Here is a 20,002-nt window from a genome sequence, read left to right as displayed (position 1 = left end):
CTACTCATACCTTACCCCTCTCCACTCTAGACTGAGTTTTAAAAAGTATTGACTCATCACACACACGCACACACAAACAGAATGAATAAATCCTTCAGTGGTTTGCATTGCACTCAGTAAATACAAACTTCCTAGTGACATCTTAATAACCCGCCCTGCCCTTCTCCAACCTCACCTATAGCCATTTTTGCCATGACTCTTTATGTACCATTCACGAAGTAATCTTCCCTTCTTCCAACCATTTCTCCTCCCTTTACACACGTCCTCCACTTGGGGGACTCTTCCCATTCTAAGCATCCTTTAGGTCTCAGAGAGGGCTTCCCTGAACTATCCCAATGAACAAGATTAGACCCACCCTGTCTCTTTTATGACATCCTACTTTTTTGTCATAGCCTGATCAAATTTTATTTGCATATTTATTTAAGTGTGACTTGTTTAATATCAGTCTTCCATTTAGAATGTAAGCTTCAGGAAAAGAAACCTTGTTGTCTAGTGGATAGTCAGCTCCTAGACCAGGACTGAAGCATAAGAGACCAAGAATAATTGGTGAGTGAGTGAACATAGTAGATCCTGAAGTTGGTTTATGCATTAAACAGTTCATTTCAGAAACTTCAGTTTCACTTTACCATGTATTCTTCTCAATGTCCCACTTACTCCTGAGAAGTAAATCACAATATATATCAATGAATTTCTACTTAAAATATGTCAAACTACTTTGCTTTTCATGAAATAATGTTTCAAAGTCAGATGTTCCTGAATCTTCCTACAGCCATACCTTAGCTACCTCCAAAGTCATCTGTGTCCTCCTGGGGATATCATATAATATACATAAATTATAATATATGAATAATATATATATTATGTATAATGATAGTATTACAATGTATGTAACATTTATATGTGTCTGTACATACAGACACATATGTTTAAGAAAGAAAAAAGGTAAATGCATGCATACATAGGTAACATATTTATAATATGAATGAGATATATATATATGCATATATATAATTATACCATATATAATCCCTTCTCCAATTTAACCTGAGAGCTTCAATAGTCAATTTCTAACCACCAGAGACAGACACTTATATGCTTTTTTAGATTGCACTCTACTGCAAGTCTTATCAGTTAGCAATCCATATTTTAGTTGTTTTATGGGTATAAGTATTCAAGTTATCCTTACGAGTTAGACACTTTATTTCCATATTTGCTTTTTATAATTATTATTCTCTTAACCCACCATAGGATAAGTTCAAAATAGCTGTCTTTCCAAGGGTGAGAGCTTCTTCAGTGACACTCAGTAATCAAATACAAAATTCAAAGTTCAAATGCTTTTTTATCACACCCCAACCTCCCCAAACAGATGTACCCTGTTCTAAGATATTTAATTAAACCAGTTAATAATATTGCTCACATGCCACACCTATATTCTGTGATCAGTGATTGATCTAATAATATTTTAAATCCATTGAAATTCCACATTAAACACAGTTGTACCTGTAAATAATCCAAGCTGTTTAAAGCTTACTGCAAATGCATTCACACCACACTTTTTAAAAGTTGTAAATTATGATGGCATTTGTCAAGCTGTCCCTCCATCTGGAAGCACAGTCAAATATCAGGTGTTCCACATTAATTTTTTTGTAGGCTTTGGAGAAATAGCTCATCTAATAGTGTACAAATTCACGAAAATGCATTTCAGCCTAATAGTTTATATTACATGAATGAATATTATTATGATGATTATTATTACTATAATCAGAAGGAAAACTTATGAGTCATCTTTCATTGCTGAAAAGTTATACAGTACCACAAATTTAGAAACACAATAAAAATGCAGATTTCCATATGCTTTCTTTTTCCCCTTGTAGCGTAGCATTAAGCTTTTTTTTTTTTTTTCCAGATATTCCTTGGAAGGTGCTTTTCTCCCAAAAAGTGAGACTTTAATCGTGAGACTTATTTTACCCCATCTGACTTTCTAAGGCCAGATTAACTCCTATCCAAACTGACCAAGAGGATAATGACTAAAAATCAGTTGGGTCCAAAAACCTCTAGTATTCCTACTCAAAAAGACCCTAAAGTATATATTAGTTCATATTATATGTAATAAACCTGGTATAATTTATTCAACTACATATACTATGTGTCCTTTATAAGCACACACTCACATACACGTGCTACATATATATTATATATGTGCATATATATAATGCCATAAAAAAGCACAGGTAGCACCGAAACTACTAATCCCTCTCAGAAGTTTATTCAATAGTTATTTATTGAGTGCTATTGCTTCAAGCACCATGATAGGCATTTAGTGATACCTCAGCACATATTAAAGACATTGCCCTTATTATCACAAACCTTAAGCCACTAGCTTAAAACACACACTGTCATGTACTGATTTTGAGTAAGTGGTTTAAACATGAATGGGGTTATGAGAGTTAAATGTCAAGATGTATGTGATTTTGTAAATTGTAAAATGCCATGTAATGTTAGTTAAATATTAAAAATTTAAAGATATGCCCTCTGGTGCTCATATTCTACAAAAAAGTTATTGGTCTGTGATTGACCATGAATGATTTTAGGTAAAATGTAGTGTGAATAGGAGGTTGATAGCATTATCTGACTTAAAGTGGGGGAAAATATATCCTCTAGAATGAATAATTACCTCATTACCTCGAAGCCTTTTCTTTGGACTTGTTTTTCTCTCATCAAAAGTCACCGTAATTCTAGCAACTGTCATTTAAGTTTTCAATTTGTTTTCTTGCTGAAATTGTATTATTTCATAGTTTCAAGTATATTTGTATTGGGGATTGAGACAGAACCTTGCTTTAAATTACTCACTATTGTTCCTTTTGGTCATCTGTAGTGGATACCAGTGATGTGCCTCACAGATCTCATCCTTCCTCCCAATCCACTCAGGACTCAGATACTAATTCCCACAGCTGCTAGGAGTGTTGGTGGCCGACAGATCTCTGCTGGGTCCCTCTTTGGAAATTGCCCCTGACTAAAGAGCCATTCACCTGCAGATTATGCCTCTGCACAGGGTAGTAGATATCCAATGAGGACTGATGTGGGCCGATAAAGGCCTGGCACTTGCTTCTATTCAAGACATCTTTGCGGGCCATCCTAACTTTAGAGATCCCTTGAGGGATCCTCTGAGACATCTGTTGGGATTGCAATAGAGTTCAATTTCTCCTTCTGTCCACCTTGCTTCATCTCCTACCTCCCAAAGTCTTCATCCAGACAGTGCTTCCTAATAAACTTCCTGCATGGACATTGCTATGTCAGAGTCCACTACTGAGAGAACTAAGCTGTATTTTCACCACTGTAAGTTACTTAACAGATAGAATATATTGCATGTAAAATGTACTTAATTATCCACATGTCTGAACATAAAAAATTGACTCATATAATAAAGTCTTATTTATTTCAGTGTGCTGAAATATTTCTGTATTTGTTCATACATTTATTCATATCACAAATAACTGTGTTCCCCATATGCACTAGTTATAACAACAACAACAACAACAACAACAAAACATCAGAGACACCATGGTAAGCTAATTAGAAGTGAGCTCTGTGCTCAGGCAGCTTTCAGATGATTTAGGGAGGTGAACATTTGTCAAGTAATCATACAATAATATAATATCTACTGTCAGTAACAATATCAAGGAAAAATAGACGACTGTTCTAGAAGACAGACCTGGGAAATCAGTGAAGGACTTCTTGAGGAAATGCCCTTGCTGCTAAGATCTAAGAGACAAAGTTAAGAAGGCAAAAAGGAAGAGATCGAAAGAATTCCAGGCAAGAAAGTAACCTGTGCAAAGGCTTCTAGGCCAGAGGTGTCCTGATAGAAGGGAAAAGAAGCTCTGATAGGTGGAGCTGAGGCAGTGAATACTTGCTGTGCTTGACCCAAAATGTTGCCATACAGTGTTTAAGCCTTAGTTTAGGATTTTGGATTTTATCCTATAAGTATTGGGAAGCCATGGAAGTTTTTTTTTTTTTTTTAAAGCAGAGGAATGACATGATAAAATATGTATTTTTGAAGTATCACTCTGATTGCAGTGTGTGTGTAATGCATATTCATATATTCACTTGGGTGAATGTTTTAAAATCCACCAAGGCAAGCGATTTCTGGGGATGGGCTCCATTATTTCCTCCACATGCTAGCCAGGGTAGTAATCATTCTTGTCATTGGAAACCAAAATAGTGAATTTTCTACTATAGATCAATGACATTGTTATTTAATATTTTGTTACATTTACAAAGCAGAGCCCTCTGTTTTTAATCAATCTGGAAAGAAAAACCTGCACCCCAAAAAGACTTCTTTCTTGATCAGTGTCGTGTCTCTATTTCTGTTTTCCAACATAAAACTATAATGATACATTTTTAATCATCTGAATAATAAATGACATGCTGTTCTTGTAGTTTGTTTTCATGATCACCACCTTCCCTAGACTGTAAGGTCCTTGGTGATTTTGAGTGTGCCTTATCCTTTTATGCTCCATGCCTAACACAGTACCTAGTAATAGTAGGTACATAAATATGTAGGAAGCACGTATTTATTATTATTCTAACTATGACAGAGGGTATAGAAAGACTAAAAGCAAAAAATTTTTTTTATAAAGAAGCTTAATGGGCAATTCCTTTCCCCTTCAGAGTACAAGTGGTTTAAATAAATAAATAAATAAATAAATAAGTACATTTTTATCAACCAAAGTAGTAGTCAAAGAAATGCCAATTAAGTGAGATATGCTTTTTCACCTATTAGACTGGCAAAAATATTTTAAGGAGTAATTAAGGTGTAATAAAATTAACAGATTCATAATATTCAAAATGAGTAAACACTTGGTACAGTATATAGGTAGAGCAGTTCAGCAATATATAGCCAAACTTTAAACGTGTGCATTTCCTTTGACCTAAGAACTTCATTTCTGATACTGTCATCTTAAGAGAACAACTATGCTATATGCAAAAGTAACCTAAGATATGGCTCATTCCAAAGTTCTTTGTGAAAAAATAAAAAGGTACTAACATAGATTTCCTACAAAAGGTGACTGATTAACAACTGTAATGAATCGATACAATTCAGTTTCATTCAATTTTATGCAGTGTTTAGAAATAAGGTAGTAGAATATTAACATCAAAGATACTGACAATCTATCCAACAGCATATGAGATTATAGGGTTTAAAAATACATGGATGAGTAACAAACATGTATTAGTTAATTGTAAAGAAAAGTAAAAGTTATTTTTAAAACTCCATTGTATTATGAGCAAATACAGAAGCACATTTACCTTTTATAAATTTAAATGTGTATATATGCACGTAAGACCCTTATTATTCATGCTATGGTGTTTGGCACATGTTAGGCACTCTATAATTTATATATGAAGTATTTTATATGAAAAACTGAACCCAAAATTATCTATAATGTTCTATAATCCATTATATGAAAATAATCATTAATATCATCACATTCCTGGTTGAAAAGTTTTAAGCATTATGGGACCTGGCAAATAGAATTATGAACACCATCATAGTCCTGGGTAAAATTTTTTAAGATATAGAAGCTGGCAAATAGTGAGAACTACTTAAGCATTATCTAACTAGACAAAGTAATCTGAGTGTTTGAATAATGTCCTATCACAAAATAGTCATTTCCGTGATTTAATTTCCAAAACAATAACCCTGTCAGTCTTTTGCTCCAAACCCATTATATGGCTTGCCATTTCACTCAGTAGAAAAAAATTCCATATAGTGGCCTGTAAGATATAAATAATATAGCTGCTTATTTTCTCTTTCTAATTCCTCTACTTTTGTTTACTCTAACTCCATTCACACAGGCTTTTCCGCTTCTTGCTTCCTCTGCCTCCAGTGACATTCTACCAGATATTTTGATGGCTACCTTGTCATCAGCTTCGAGGATTTACATAAAATTCGCCTTTTTGGTTAAGTTCTTCTATGACCACCACTTTTAAAATTGGAGCTTGCATTTCTTACATTCACTATCCCCACATTCCTGATTTATTTTTCTTCATAGTACTTCGTATAAACTGACATTCTATTTGTTTTAATTATGTGATTATTCACTGTCTACATTTTCCTACCTAAATGTAAATTTTGTAGGGGTTTTTTATTCACTGCTGTATCCCCACTCTGGACCAATGGCTAGCACATTGTATATGCTCAACAAATATTTGGATGAATGCTACTAGGTTATAATACCTTAACATCTTTTATACTTCCATACAAGCATTTAATATTGAACATTATGCATTTGTGTGTCTGTCTCCCCACTAAAAGGAATTGTTCAAGTGCAAGGACTATATCTTATTGATCTTTGAACCCTTCAGTTTATATAATATCTGGAAATAGGTAAGTGTGCTCTAATATATGTTGATGGAGCAAACAAATGAACTAAAACTCAGCCGTCTGTGTACTTTTCAAGTAGCACTTGCTTCAGTGCATCTTCTGATGTTTAAAAATTGAAATTTATTATGTATGCCAATCAGAGAAACTCTAAGCTAGAGGCTTACTCTGAAACATATTTTCTGTTCTCATTCTTGTCTTAGCAACTCACTTGGCAGTATTTGGTAAGTATAATTACCCATGTAAAATACTTAGAATATTTTCAATAAATTTGAAAATATTTTACATTTCCTTATTTCATGTCTTAAACATATGCAAAGAGTTTCATTAAATTTTAATTTTTTCAAGTATTCTGAGCATTATCTTCTCCATCTATTGAAAATGTTCTTTGTCTTTTTTTTTAATATTTGCATTCAATTTGCAGAGTGCAAGGGAATGATTGGTAGGTTGTATCTTAGGCAAAATAACCAATCATAAAATATTTTAACATTCTTTTAGAAACTAATATATTACATGTTTATACCATTGGATGTTATGTGTGTGTCTACGTGTATGTATATACATATACATGTACATATGCATATGCATATACATACACATACATATACAGCATATACGTATACATCCGCCCAGCATACTTTTCAGTCTATTCCTCTGTTTATTGTCATCACTGAACTCATAAATTTCAACAGTCTTCTTTTAGGCTTCAATTGAAAGAACTCCCACTCTTTTTTTTTTTCTTCTTCTTTTCCTTTTTTTGGAAGGTGGGGTAGGGTGGAGGGGTGGGGGATGCTGATTAGTATGACTCTTCCAAGTAGCGCAAATACATTTCACAATGTGATCTTTGATAAATGTCCAAATGGATTTTAAAACTAAATTGAACTGCTTTTTATTGAGCCCATAATTTATTCCAGCCATCTGTGTCACACACACAAAAGTTTGTTTCTTAAGGGCTTTCTGATATTTTTTGTCCCCCTCAGCAACACCATTAGGATATAACAACATTAACATATTTCAGGATTGACTTTGGCCCCCTAAAGAATATAATACCTCTTTCAGTCAATAAACATTTTCAACACAACTATTTGCAATTTGGAGATTAAAAAATATGGAACCAAAATCATTCTTTTGGCATCATACTTTCTATTTAAAGGCCACCAAATGTTTCTTTCTGAGAGATTGTATTGAGCGGTTAGGATCTTGGCATCCACTATTGTTTTAGGGAAAGATTTTCCTGGCCCACACTTGTTGTTGCTGGATAATGAATGACTAGAGTATATGGACAGAGCCACCTTCCCATCTGTACTAGTCTTAACTACCATTGATTGCTGTGTTGCGTCCTCTGTTGAACCATGCATACTTAATCATTAATTTTACTTAGAGCTAATAAAAATACCTCTCTTCGTTGATCATCTATTGTGTACCTAGGACATCACAAATATTTCTGATTTAATCATCACAATAATCTGAATTTAAACATAGAGAAATTCATTCTTATATATTTTATTGGAATTTCTGATGACTAGTTTTTTGTAGGAATTACTAAAACAATACTAGAAATTTGTGGATTTAGTTTAAGTGCATTGTAATTTATAAAGTGCATTTTTAGTTTTCTTCATAGAGAATGATACTTTTAAAGTTCCTACTTTGCTAAACAGTGCATTAGACTTGATGTTAATTATCACAGTGTAAGGAAGACAGGCTTAGTAAGATTAACCATAGTTTCACAAGATTTGTAGGTAACTGAGCCTGCCCAGGACTCTTTCACTCAATATACCTTCTATATTGTTATTCGGCCTTAAATATAGTAGTAGCCTGTGATCCCCCACAGAATCTATCTAGCTAGCTAGCTATCTTCTATTCTATTCTATTCTATTCTATTCTATTCTATTCTATTCTATTCTATCCTATTCTATTCTGTCTGTGACCTATAATAATCCTGATGTATGGGAAATCATATTATCTCTATCATGGCTTTTCTGTGCTATAATATGAAACATTTCAAATATATGACTACATATAAGAAACAGATATGACTGTATCAACTATATCCTAAGTAAATACATATATTTGTGGTTGGTACATACAGTAAATCCATGCCTAGGTGATGAGCTCTATTAGAAACTTTCATGCTAATATAATGTGTTAAATACTGTGTCATCTTTCTCCCATCATTTGAACTTAGCTAAATTGCTAAACATATAACATGAATTTCTAAAAAGCTCGTATCATGCATTGATGCAAGAAGTAAATTCTACTTGAAAATAGATTGTTCTGAGAATAAGAAAAGTGTGGCTAAGGTGATAAAAATAGAGATAGATGAAAGAATTTGAGATCATTTAATGTAGAGAAGATAAAGCTAGTTCAGTTTATTTTTTCATATTTATATAAGCTTTTTTTGATAGTAACAGCAAGCAATTGTTTTCTACTTTGACATCAGATCAGGAAATAGGCTTAATAAATTATGAGACAGTTTAATTGGAGATAAGAAAGACAACCTCTATACCAAAGTAATAAAACATTAGCATTGACTACTAAGTAAGATATTAAGCATTTATACCTGGAAATCTGCAAAAAGGACATAAACAACCATGTATCCCTGCCAGAGAAAGGCAAGCTTCTGGACAATAGGATCTCAAGTTGTCTTTCCTAGTTTTTTGTTTTATAGATATCACTCTTTCCTTACTTTTCTTCCAGCTTTCTCTGCTACTTATAACAATACATTAAGCAGTAACAATTTCTGGCTTTTACTTTTAAACACATCTGATTATAAGAATATTAACTGCAGTTTCTCTTTTACCTTCCATTGTCAAGAAGTGAAAACAGGGGCACTTGGCTCAGTTGGTTAAGCATCCAGATTCAGCTCAGGTCATTATCTCAGAGGTTCCTGGGTTCAAGGCTCACATCAGGCTCTGTGCTGATAGCTCAGAGCCTGGAGCCTGCTTTGGATTCTGTGACTCCTCTCTCTATGTCCCTCCCCTGCTCATGCTCTGTCTCTGTCTGTCTCAAAATTAAATAAAACATTAAAAAAATTTTTTTAAAGAGGTGAAAACGGTGATACATCAGCCAGTTTTTCAGGAAGAATACATATTCCAAGGTAGATCACATTTATAATGTATCCTTTAACATACATATAGCAACTAGATGGGTGGTTAAAATCTATCTAAATAATAATACTCCCTTGTTCAAAGCCTATCAAGGGGTACCTAGATGACTCGGTTAAGCAGTGACTTCTGCTTGGGTCAAGATCTCCTTGTTTGTGGGTTCGAGCCCTGCATTCAGGCTCTCTGCTGTCAGCAGAGAGCCTGCTTTAGATCCTCTGTCCCCTCTCGTGCTCTCTCCCTCTCTGTTTCTCAAAACTAAAATAAAAATAAAAAAAAAAAATATCAAGGCTTCTCATTGAAACTTAAGTAAATTCCACATTCCTTAGAATGGTCTATAAGGCCGACCTTTCTGAATATCCCTATATCTCTGATTTCATTCCCTCCCTTTCTTTTCCAGTTCATGCCACTTCAACCACTCTGGACTTAACCATTTGTCCAATATACCAAATTCTCAGCTCTTTCTATTCTTTGTCCTTGGATTAACACCAACGTGATACAGAACAGGTGACCATTCAGCAATGTTGCATCAGGATATTCTACACATAGGGAATAGCAAGTATAAAGCTGTAAATTCTCTCTTTCTGTCATTTTCTCCTGAACATGCATAGACAAACATACATATCAATGTCATTCTCTTTCTTCTGAATATTTTTCTTTGCTGCATACACAGTGACATTATATCTGTATTTGTATACTTGCTTATTGTCAGCTTCTCCTTCCATATCATGAGTACTGTGATCAAGGACTGTTGACTTTTTTATTCTCTACTGTATTGCCCGTACCTAGAATAGTGTCTGGCACATGATAGACATTTAATAAATCAACCTTTCACTTCACTTTCAATTTGAAAGTAGACATTATTTCTGCAATGGCAAAATCTGATGAAAAAAAGATTGTTTATAGTTGCAACTATAGCCAAAGTCAGTGTATTTGTGACTGAATATTATGCTTCCCATCCTTATAGGTTACCGTCATGGAAAGAGAACTGTAGTCTGGAGGTATAGTGGGAAGTACAATTTGCAGAAATCATATCATTTATTCTTTCTAAAACGAATCAAGGCTTATTGTCTTGGATAAAAATATATTATAAAAAAACTTATAGGTGAGCCTCCTTTCTTCATATAAGAAAATACTTTATGCTTAAAGAATGTGATTCACTCTCTGATGTGAGAAGAATTTATTCCATTCCCTGTCTGAGAATTTCATTGCCATTTGCATGTTGCCTGGAATACAAATTGTACTTAGTAATCAATCAGTGTTTAATTGCGCTCAAGTAAACCCTTGTAATCAGACTTGCTGTAAAAATGTTAAGGTGTGCAAAAAGCATAAGGTGGCATTTTCCCCTCCTTCTTATTATGGCTGTGTAACTTCCATTAATACTAATAGGAGGCACAGCTGGTCGTCAACAGGAGATTACAGGTTGCTGCTTAAATCGTATTTTATTTTTATACCTTGGCAAGATTTATGTATTGAAATCAGGTGGCCAGATTTTTGCTGTTGTTAAGAAAGCTTTTACTCTGAAAGAATGAGATTGGGGGAGGGAAATTGAGTTTCAAATTTTTTATTTTAGGAATATAAAGACTCAAAATCCAAGCAGCAGCTTGTCCTTATACAGCAAGTCTGTCTTATTCTTTAGCACCAGCTGGAGTCCCATTTCTAATTTGCTGTGAAGAATTAAGTGATTTGAGACCCATACCCTGGAGTATTTGACCTCCAATGTCAACCAGCTAGCTTGCAATTCCCTTGGCTGGAAAGTTTCTCCAGAATTGATTTGAACTAACATCAGTTAAAATACTCTGCAATTTGGTAGTAAATATCACTGCAAATCTGAGTACAACTTTATAGCCATGAAAATAAACACACTGTAGAATATTAAGGAAAAGAGTTTAGGAAACATGAAAAGCCTTAGTGATCAGAAATGTGACAAAGAACCTTTCACCTCACAATCATTAGTTTGAGTTTTGCACAATTGGGTGGCTTACTGGCTGAAGACAGTTGTTTGTAGCATATGTGAGCTATGTCGGTGCTCTCATACTCATTTCTTTTTGGTCAGATCCATTTGTCATAAAACAGCTATTCCTGTCATTCTCAAATGCCATGGTGTTGACAATCCTGAAGGAGAATAGAAATACTAATAAGGACAGAGTTAGGGCAGTATCCTCATTACTCCAAATGCAAGTCGAAGCCTCCTTTCATCTCAGTCTTGTTTTTCTTATATTGTTGTCCTCATCTGGATTGTTGTCCATTTTTCTCAACACCAAATCTAGTCTTTCAAATCATTTAACTCATTTATTCTCCCTCTCCATGATACTTCTCTCAATAATTCATGTGATTAGTACATTTTTCTCATCCCTGACCTTGTTTGGTTTCTAGTTACCTGATAGTAGATAGATTACCAGTGTGAGTAATGCTATTGTAGATGGGAGAAAAAATGTCATTATCTCCATAACTCTTGTTCATCAACTCTATTCTTATTCTCTCTCTTCATTTTCTACTTCCATGGAGCCATGTCCTGCTTCTTACTGCAAAATCTCACCTGGCTTCTTACCCTAGAAATACTTTCCCCGACCATCTGTAGTTCTAGTGTCCTTATTTTGCCACTGCCTACCATAATTTGCTGTACTATCTACCCTAAACCATGAAAGGTACAACAAAAGCTTACAACCAGAGAAATTTCCATTCATTTGACATGATAAAGTGGATCAAAAAGGAAGTGACTGACTAGTATGAAACAGAAAGTGAAATCAAAAGGTATAGGAACATTCTGAGAATCTCTGGTTGGAAAATTAAATAATGATTACCTTACATAGTCTATTTTCCCATATATGTTAATTCTATATGTTTGCTGGGGCACTTAGTACATTGAATACTATTTTTCAAGTATATTAAGAGTTAATTTAGACTTTGTTCAATTCCCCAAACCTTGAACTTGTGTTTTTTTTTTCATGAGTAAAACTACATGGTTGGCCTGAGTAATAAAAAGAGCTACCATTTATTGAGAAATTACTGCACTGCATTAAGTGTATTTATTCACTATCTCATTCAATACTTTATCTGGGGGGCTATTATGTTGCTTGTTTTACAATAGAGAAAATTGGGGCTTCGGGAGTTTAAGTCCCTTGACAAAAGTCACACTGCCAGAATTATCAAGGTTTCAGGCTGAACCTAGATATTTCCAACTCCACAGCCTATTTTTTTTTAATTAATGTTACATGAAATCTCTTTAAATCCCAGTATACTGTGATTTGGTCATCCTGTTTAAGCACCTAAAGATCCAGCCTGAGATTCTACCACAATATATCAAATTTGCTGTGAGAAATTACTATGCTTATACTTTCAACTCTGTACTTTACTTAACATGTATAGTAGAATGAAGAAGGAGAGTTGTGTTTCTGTGCCATTGTATACCAATCCTTGCTCGTTTAAGTCTTTGTCACCAGGTAGAATTTCTAATGTAATAATCCATTAACTGATTATTTCTTTCTTATCTTTAAGAACATACAATACACATTGTAGAAGACTGAATAAATGCTCAACAAATGCTTGTAGCTTCAAATTGACATTTTAATAAAGTTATCAAGTCATGGAAATTCAGAGATTGTGCCCCTGAAAACCTTAGCTTTAATATGAAAGAAAAAAATTTACCCTACCTCCTATTAAATACCTAAGACTACATATAATACATATCTTGTTTTTCTACTAGTTAGGTTTTGAGGGATAGATGATCATTTAAAAAAATTAACGTTTATTCATTTTTGAGAGATGGTGAAAGAGCATGAGTGGGGGAGGGGTAGGGAGAGAGGGAGACACAGAATCCGAAGCAGGCTCCAGGCTCTAAGCTGTCAGCACAGAGCCCAACATGGGGCTTGAACCCTCAGACCGCAAGATCATGACCTGAGCCAAAGTTGGACGCTTAACCGACTGAGCCACCCAGGCGCCCCAGGTGATCATTTTTTTATCACATTTTTATTTTTTTCTCTAAATGTGTGATAAGAAAAATGAAAACAAAAAAGTAAGAGAGGAAATATAAAGTACTAGTAATTCTGCCGTCAGTGTTTTTATCTGTGTCAATTTATACAATTGTTTTACACAACTGGTATTATTTTAATAACCTTAATTTATAATCTGATTTTCTTTTATTTAACACACAATATGACATTTAGTAGATTCATGTTATTCTAAATGTTGAGTATTCAATGATATATTTGTAAGTATAGGCTAGGCTATGCTGCAATAACAAATTACTACAGAAACTTCAGAGACTTAATACTACAAAGGTTTATGTCTTGCTCATACTACATATCCTATTTGAGTGGGCAGGGACAATCTGCTCTATATAGAATGTAGGTCCTAGATTTCCAGAAGCTCCACTTTCTTTTGATTGCAGAACCTATGACCTCCTCAGTCACTGCAGCACATTATGAAGATGCAGGGAGTTTTTACCTGAGCAATGACCCACTTAAACCAGAAATGACACATGTCGTTTTCACACATAGTCCAATGGCCAGAACAAGTTACAGCACTCTGCCTAATTGCAAGGGTTTTAGAAATGTAAAGAAACATGTGGGATATTTTATATAACTAATCTTTCTCAACTTCTTCCTTTAATATAATTCTTCTGGCTTTATACTTAACAGAGGTTTCTCAAAGTTAGGATTATCAAGAAAGGCATCCTCTTCCCTTTTCTCAAGTGTTGATAAAAATGTGATAGTTACTAACCTTGGACTTCAGACTTAGGTTCACCAGAAATACAACTTTATTTTATAATTTGAACCTAATTTTTCTTTTAAATCCTTAATTAACCAAATGGAGAAGTCAAAATCTCATCAAATTTAAAGCTACTTCTCCCTTTCTCCCAGAGTTGCTTCTAAATTCTAGGGGGTTAATAAAGTGCCAAAGTCTCAGGAAAGTAGACACCTGGTCTTTGGTCATTTTCATTTTTCTGTGCAATGAATGATGATGTGGCCATGATCTTTTCTGCTCACTGGTCCATATATGTAAGTACATTCTGCTTCTCTTTCCTGAAGACAAGGCCTCCAGAGCATCCTGCTCTTTCTTCTATGGGGCATAGAGAACACATTATTCTGCTCTTCTGGCCACAGTGGGAATTTGTCAGGGCTGGAATGAGGGTGAGGGATTGTAAAACAGGCAGGGATCATGTTCTTTTCTCAGAAACCTACAAGTGACTAATTTTTCATCCTTGATAGGAAGGATGAGGAGTGAAGCACTTGACGGATCACATTTGCTCCCAAATCTTATGATGTAGCATAACCTTGTTCTTGGACCTTAGATTTTGAAATTAAAAAGCTAAAATTCAACTTTTTACTCATGTTTTATTTACCAACCTTCATCTTAGGCTATAATCACACTGAATGAATACAGGAAAGGCAAAAACAAATGAGGAAAGGAGAAGAAAAATATACTCCAATTTATCAAAATATTATTGGGTAACCTGCTGACCAAGTCCTCATGAGTGGTTTCTTCTGTATAAGGTAGTCATATTCAACACCATGTAACTATGTTATCTAATACTGCCTGACTGTCCAGTGTTTATTTGGGATCATGAAGCAAAAATTCTCCTGTAATAATATGTGATCCAATCATATTCTCAACCTTAGAGTCTTACTTAGAGGTTCTGATGTTCCCAGGAATAAAATTTAATTATGTATTTTTAGATATGGTGGTGGTAGGACAGGGAATTGTTATTTGTTCATTTGTTGTTTGGTTATTGCTTTTGAAGAAACACCTTATCAATTATTGGGGGAAGGTGACTCATTAATTGTGAATGTCATTTCTACGTTCCCTTCATCTGTTTCCTGGAAGCCCTATCATTGTGTTTCTAAAGAGTTATTTTCCAGTCCTCCTGCCCATCAAACAAAAATAGATAAATAGATTATGATGTCATTCTGGTAGAAGGCTTTTTAAATGAATAAGCGCTTCTTGAGATATGAATCCATATTTTCTGAGAGAAAGGGGCAGTGATAGTGGAAACCTTACGTTTTGGAGGTGGGATGAGAGTGAGAGTTGGTCCTCAGTTCTGAGTGGGAAATGGGAAGGAGTGGTGGGGAAAAAAGTGAGTGCAGCTTCCATAGGGTGGAGTATATAGACTCTTAGAAGGAGAAGCCTCCATGGGTTCCTAAGAAGACTGAGCACTAATTTCCACTGTTTTAAGGATCTTGGTAAATGCCCCTCACAGCTAAGCCAGGCAAAAGGAAGGTTAACTTACATTGGAGCCACAGCCATCGAAGGGTTTATGCAGTCAGGACAGGAATTCTAAGAAAAATAATAGAGCATACAGTGGAAGATCAGTCTAATGATGGTATGATACAAGCTTGGCCTTTTCTTTTATGTTATAAACTTTTTTATAAACTTTTTATTTTAGAATAGTTTTTGATATACAGAAGTTCCAAAGATAGTTCAGAGAGTTACCATATATCTTACATCCAGTTTCCATTATTTTTTTTTAATTTTTTTAATGTTTATTTATTTTTGAGACAGAGACAGAGCATGAACAGGGGAGGGGCAGAGAGAGAGGGAGACACAGAATCTGGAACAGGCTCCAGACTCTGAGCTGTCAGCACAGAGCCCAATGCGGGGCTCAAACCCATGAACTGTGAGATCATGACCTGAGCCAAAGTTGGACGCCCAACTGACTGAGCCACCCAGGCACCCCTGTTTCCATTATTATTAGCATCTTATATTAGTATGGTACATATGCCAAATTGTTGAATCAATATTGGTCCACTATGATTGACTAAAGGTCCTACTTCATTCATCTTTCCTTAGTTTTTACCTAATGGTTTTTATTATTGCAGAATTCCATCAAGCATGCCATACTACATTTAGCTGGCATATCTCCATAGATTCTTCTTGGCTCTGGTAGTTTCTCAGATTGTCTTTATTTTTGTTGATCTTAACAATTTTGAGGAGCGCTTGCCAGATATTTTGTAGCATGTCCCTTAATTAAGACTTGTCTGATGTTTTTCTCATGATTACGCTGGGTTAAGAGTTTTGGGTAAGTAGACCACAAAGGTAAAGTGCCATTCTCATAGCATCATATCAGAGTATCTGCTATCCACCATGTGACTTATCACTTTTGATATTAAACTTGATCACATGGCTGAGATAGTGTTTGTCAGGTTTCTTCACTATAAAGTTACTCTTTTTTTTCTTTCTCTCTTTCCATACCATGTGTGTTGTTGTTGTTGCTGTTGTTGTTGTTGTTGTTGTTTGCTTATTCTTTTGGAAAGAAATCACTATGAGAAATTCACACTTGCTTGAAAAAGGGAAAGATCAATGGTTGTATGGAGGAGTGAACAGGTAGAGAATTATATAAAAGAAGGTTGGATTTGATCTATACTTTGAAATAAAGAGACAGGATTTGGATAGGAGGAAAGGAACAGAGGATAGGGAGTTATGCTCCCCCTCCTTGAAAGTTGAAAATCTATATAAATTATTTGGAATTTTTCTGCATTGGAACTCTTTTTTTAATTCTCCCCCATGTATTTACTTCTTCAATCATTTACTTATATTATGGATATAATGGATATTTATTTTGTATTTTGGGTTATAGTCCACTACTACTTTATATATTTTGTTGCTCAAATTGCTCCAGCATTAGAGATTGGGAACTTTTTCAGGATTGCTTTGAAATACCATTTGTGTGTGTGTGTGTGTGTGTGTGTGTGTGTGTGTGCACGCGCGCACGCGTGCATTGGTCCACTCAGGCTGCTATAACAGAATACCATAGACTGGTTGGCTTAACGAACAGGAATTTATTTCTCGTGTTTCTAGAGACTTGGAAGTCCAAGATCAAAATTCCAGCTCATTCAGTTTTTCAGTGAAGGCTCTCTCCTGGCTTACAAATGACTGCCTTCTCACTATATTTTCATATGGTGGAGAGAGAAAGAGATTAAGAGAATGAGAGATTGAGAGATTCAGAGAGAGAGGGAGAGAGCACACACAAGCTTGTAAAATACTAATCCCATCATGGGGCCCCACCATCATCTAAACCTAATTATCTCTCAAAGGCTCCATCTGCAAATATTATCACATTGAGGATTAGGAATTCAATATATGAATTTTGGGGAGACACAAACATTCAGTTAATAACAATGTATGTGTATGTGTTCTAGCACTTTCTCACTTTCTGGCACTACAAGATGTTCCAAACTCTATTCCCTGCACCAATTCTGGAAGCAGTCATTTCTCCAAGGATCCCTAGTTCCTTTTATTGGAAAATGCTATTAGAGACCAAGATTTGTATACTAGGTGTACTTATTGCTAGTAGAGTGTCATTATTTCTAGGCCTTCTCAGCAGATACAACAAGAAAATATATGTGTGCATGCTAACCCTTACATATGTAAATGTCTACAAATATTTTCATATGTATTCATCTGTGACTATATAAAATTAAATGAGTTCCTACTAATGTTTCTATCTCTAATCCATTACAATATTGATCATTCTAACCTTCTCTCCTTCCTTTTCTGTAGCCTCCTATGCCAATAGTAAGAAATCTGGTTCCCACAATCCTTACTTACTTATTCAGTTTCAGTGTACATGTATGGCAGTACCAGAATTGTTACCCCAAAACTGTATGGGAAGCAATTTTACCAATTATACTACAATGCTTATATACAGTTACTTTCGCCTTTAGTGTTATAGACTACGAATAATCACTTTTGCTTTGGTCAGCACCTGTCCCCCTACTCCCTTCAGTGAGGTTATTTCATGTATTTGTAATACAATTAGATTCTTTTGTCATAGTTTGCATTGCCTCCTGGAATTTATTAATTTCCTAAATTATTTCTTTTTAATTTGTATATATTAAAGTTTGCTATTTATGCTATAAAGTTCTATGGGTTTTAACAATTTCATTATATAGTGTACCTACTATTAGTATACAGAAGAGTTTAATTGCCCTAAAATATCTCCTGTAGTTTGTCTATTGAAACTTTTCTTCTTCTAGAACCCATAACTGCTGGCATGTTTACCAACTCTATAGTTTTGCCTTTTCCAGAATGTCATATAAATGGAATCATATAGTATGTAGCCTTTTCAGCCTGGCATCTTTCACTTAGTAATATGCATGTAAGATTCATAAATATTTTTATATGGCTTGTAACTCACTCATTTTTATCACTGAATCGTATTCTGTTACTTAGATATACCACAGTTTGTTTAACCTTTCTCCTACTGAAAGGCATCTTGATTGCTTCCAGCTTTGGTGATTATGAAGCTTGTATAAACATTTATGTGCAATATTTATTTTGGGCTTTATCTTAAAATTTTTATTTAGATATAATTCATACACCGTAAAATTTATCCTTTCATATGTGTGTGTGTGTGTGTGTGTGTGTGTGTGTGCGTGTGTGTGTGTGTGTGTGTGTGTGTGTATTTTTAAGTACATTCACAATGTTGGACAACCATCACCACTAATTCCTGAATAATTTTAGTGTAACCATTGACACCTAGTCCCTATTCTATCTTACTCCCAACCCTGGCAACCACTAATCTACTTTCTGTCTCTATGTCTTTGCCTATCTTGACATTTCATATGAATGTAATCATACATGTTACCTTTTGTCTGACTACTTTAACCTATAATGTTTTCATAATTCATTCATGTTGTAGCATGTATGAATACTAATTCCTCTTTTTGTCTGAATAATATTCCATTATATCAGTATAGCACACTTGGTTCATTCCTACATCTATTAATGGACACCTGGGTTGTTTCCACTTTTTGGTTATTAAGAATAGTTCTGCTATAAACATTTATGTGCAGTTTTTGTATGAATGAATGTTTTCATTCATCTTGAGTATATACCTAGGACCGGAATTTCTGGATCATATGGTAACTCTATGTTTGACTCATTGAAGAGCTGCCAAACTCTTATTCCAAAACAGTTGTGCCATTTTAAATTCCCACCAGCAATGAAAGTTTTGATTTCTCCACATCCTCACCAATACTTTAAATGTCCATTTTTTAATTAATATACACACACATGTTAATGGGTATAAAGTGATATCTTATCAGGGTTTTGATTTGCATTTCTTTAGTAACTAATGATATTGAGCATCTTTCCGTGTCCTTCATGTGAAGATTTTTTTATACAAACATAGTTTTCAAGTCGATTTGGTGAATACCTAGGAACACTATTGTTAGATTATGTATTAAGGCTTTGGTCTCTTTATTTTTATTTAATCAAAGAAATGTGATGTGAATTGTAACCAATATTTGTAGAACAACTCCTATTTGTTCCATATTATGACAGCTAGCCATTTGTTATCCAGAGAAGAGGCAGAAAGCTCATATTGCCCTGTGTAGTTCTTTCTGGAGTGTGGGGAGGAGAGATATCGCCCTCTAGGGGAGTTTGACAAAGTGTTGGGGGTACTTTGGTTGTCACGATAACCAGTGTGTGTATAGGCATGTAGTGGCTGCGGTCCAATCAATATTGTGCAATGTGTGAAAGAGGTTGCACAATTAAGAAATTCCCTGTTTCAAGTGTT

The 20,002-nt window shown here is 34.7% G+C and overlaps 1 long non-coding RNA gene across 1 annotated transcript in view; it reads left to right on the top strand.

Annotated features, from left to right (window-relative positions):
• The window catches only part of LOC132673684 (uncharacterized), a 120,744-nt gene that overhangs the window by 1,360 nt on the left and 99,382 nt on the right, over window positions 1–20,002 (top strand). Inside the window, exons 2-3 of the long non-coding RNA XR_013557473.1 lie at window positions 458–546; window positions 5,857–5,961. This is a non-coding gene — a long non-coding RNA (uncharacterized LOC132673684). The remainder of the gene's footprint in view (window positions 1–457; window positions 547–5,856; window positions 5,962–20,002) is intronic.

This window comes from Panthera onca, chromosome C1 (genome assembly GCF_046562875.1).
Source record: "Panthera onca isolate mPanOnc1 chromosome C1, mPanOnc1 haplotype 2, whole genome shotgun sequence".
Classification (NCBI taxonomy): domain Eukaryota; kingdom Metazoa; phylum Chordata; class Mammalia; order Carnivora; family Felidae; genus Panthera; species Panthera onca.
This window is presented reverse-complemented; position numbering and strand designations above follow the sequence as displayed.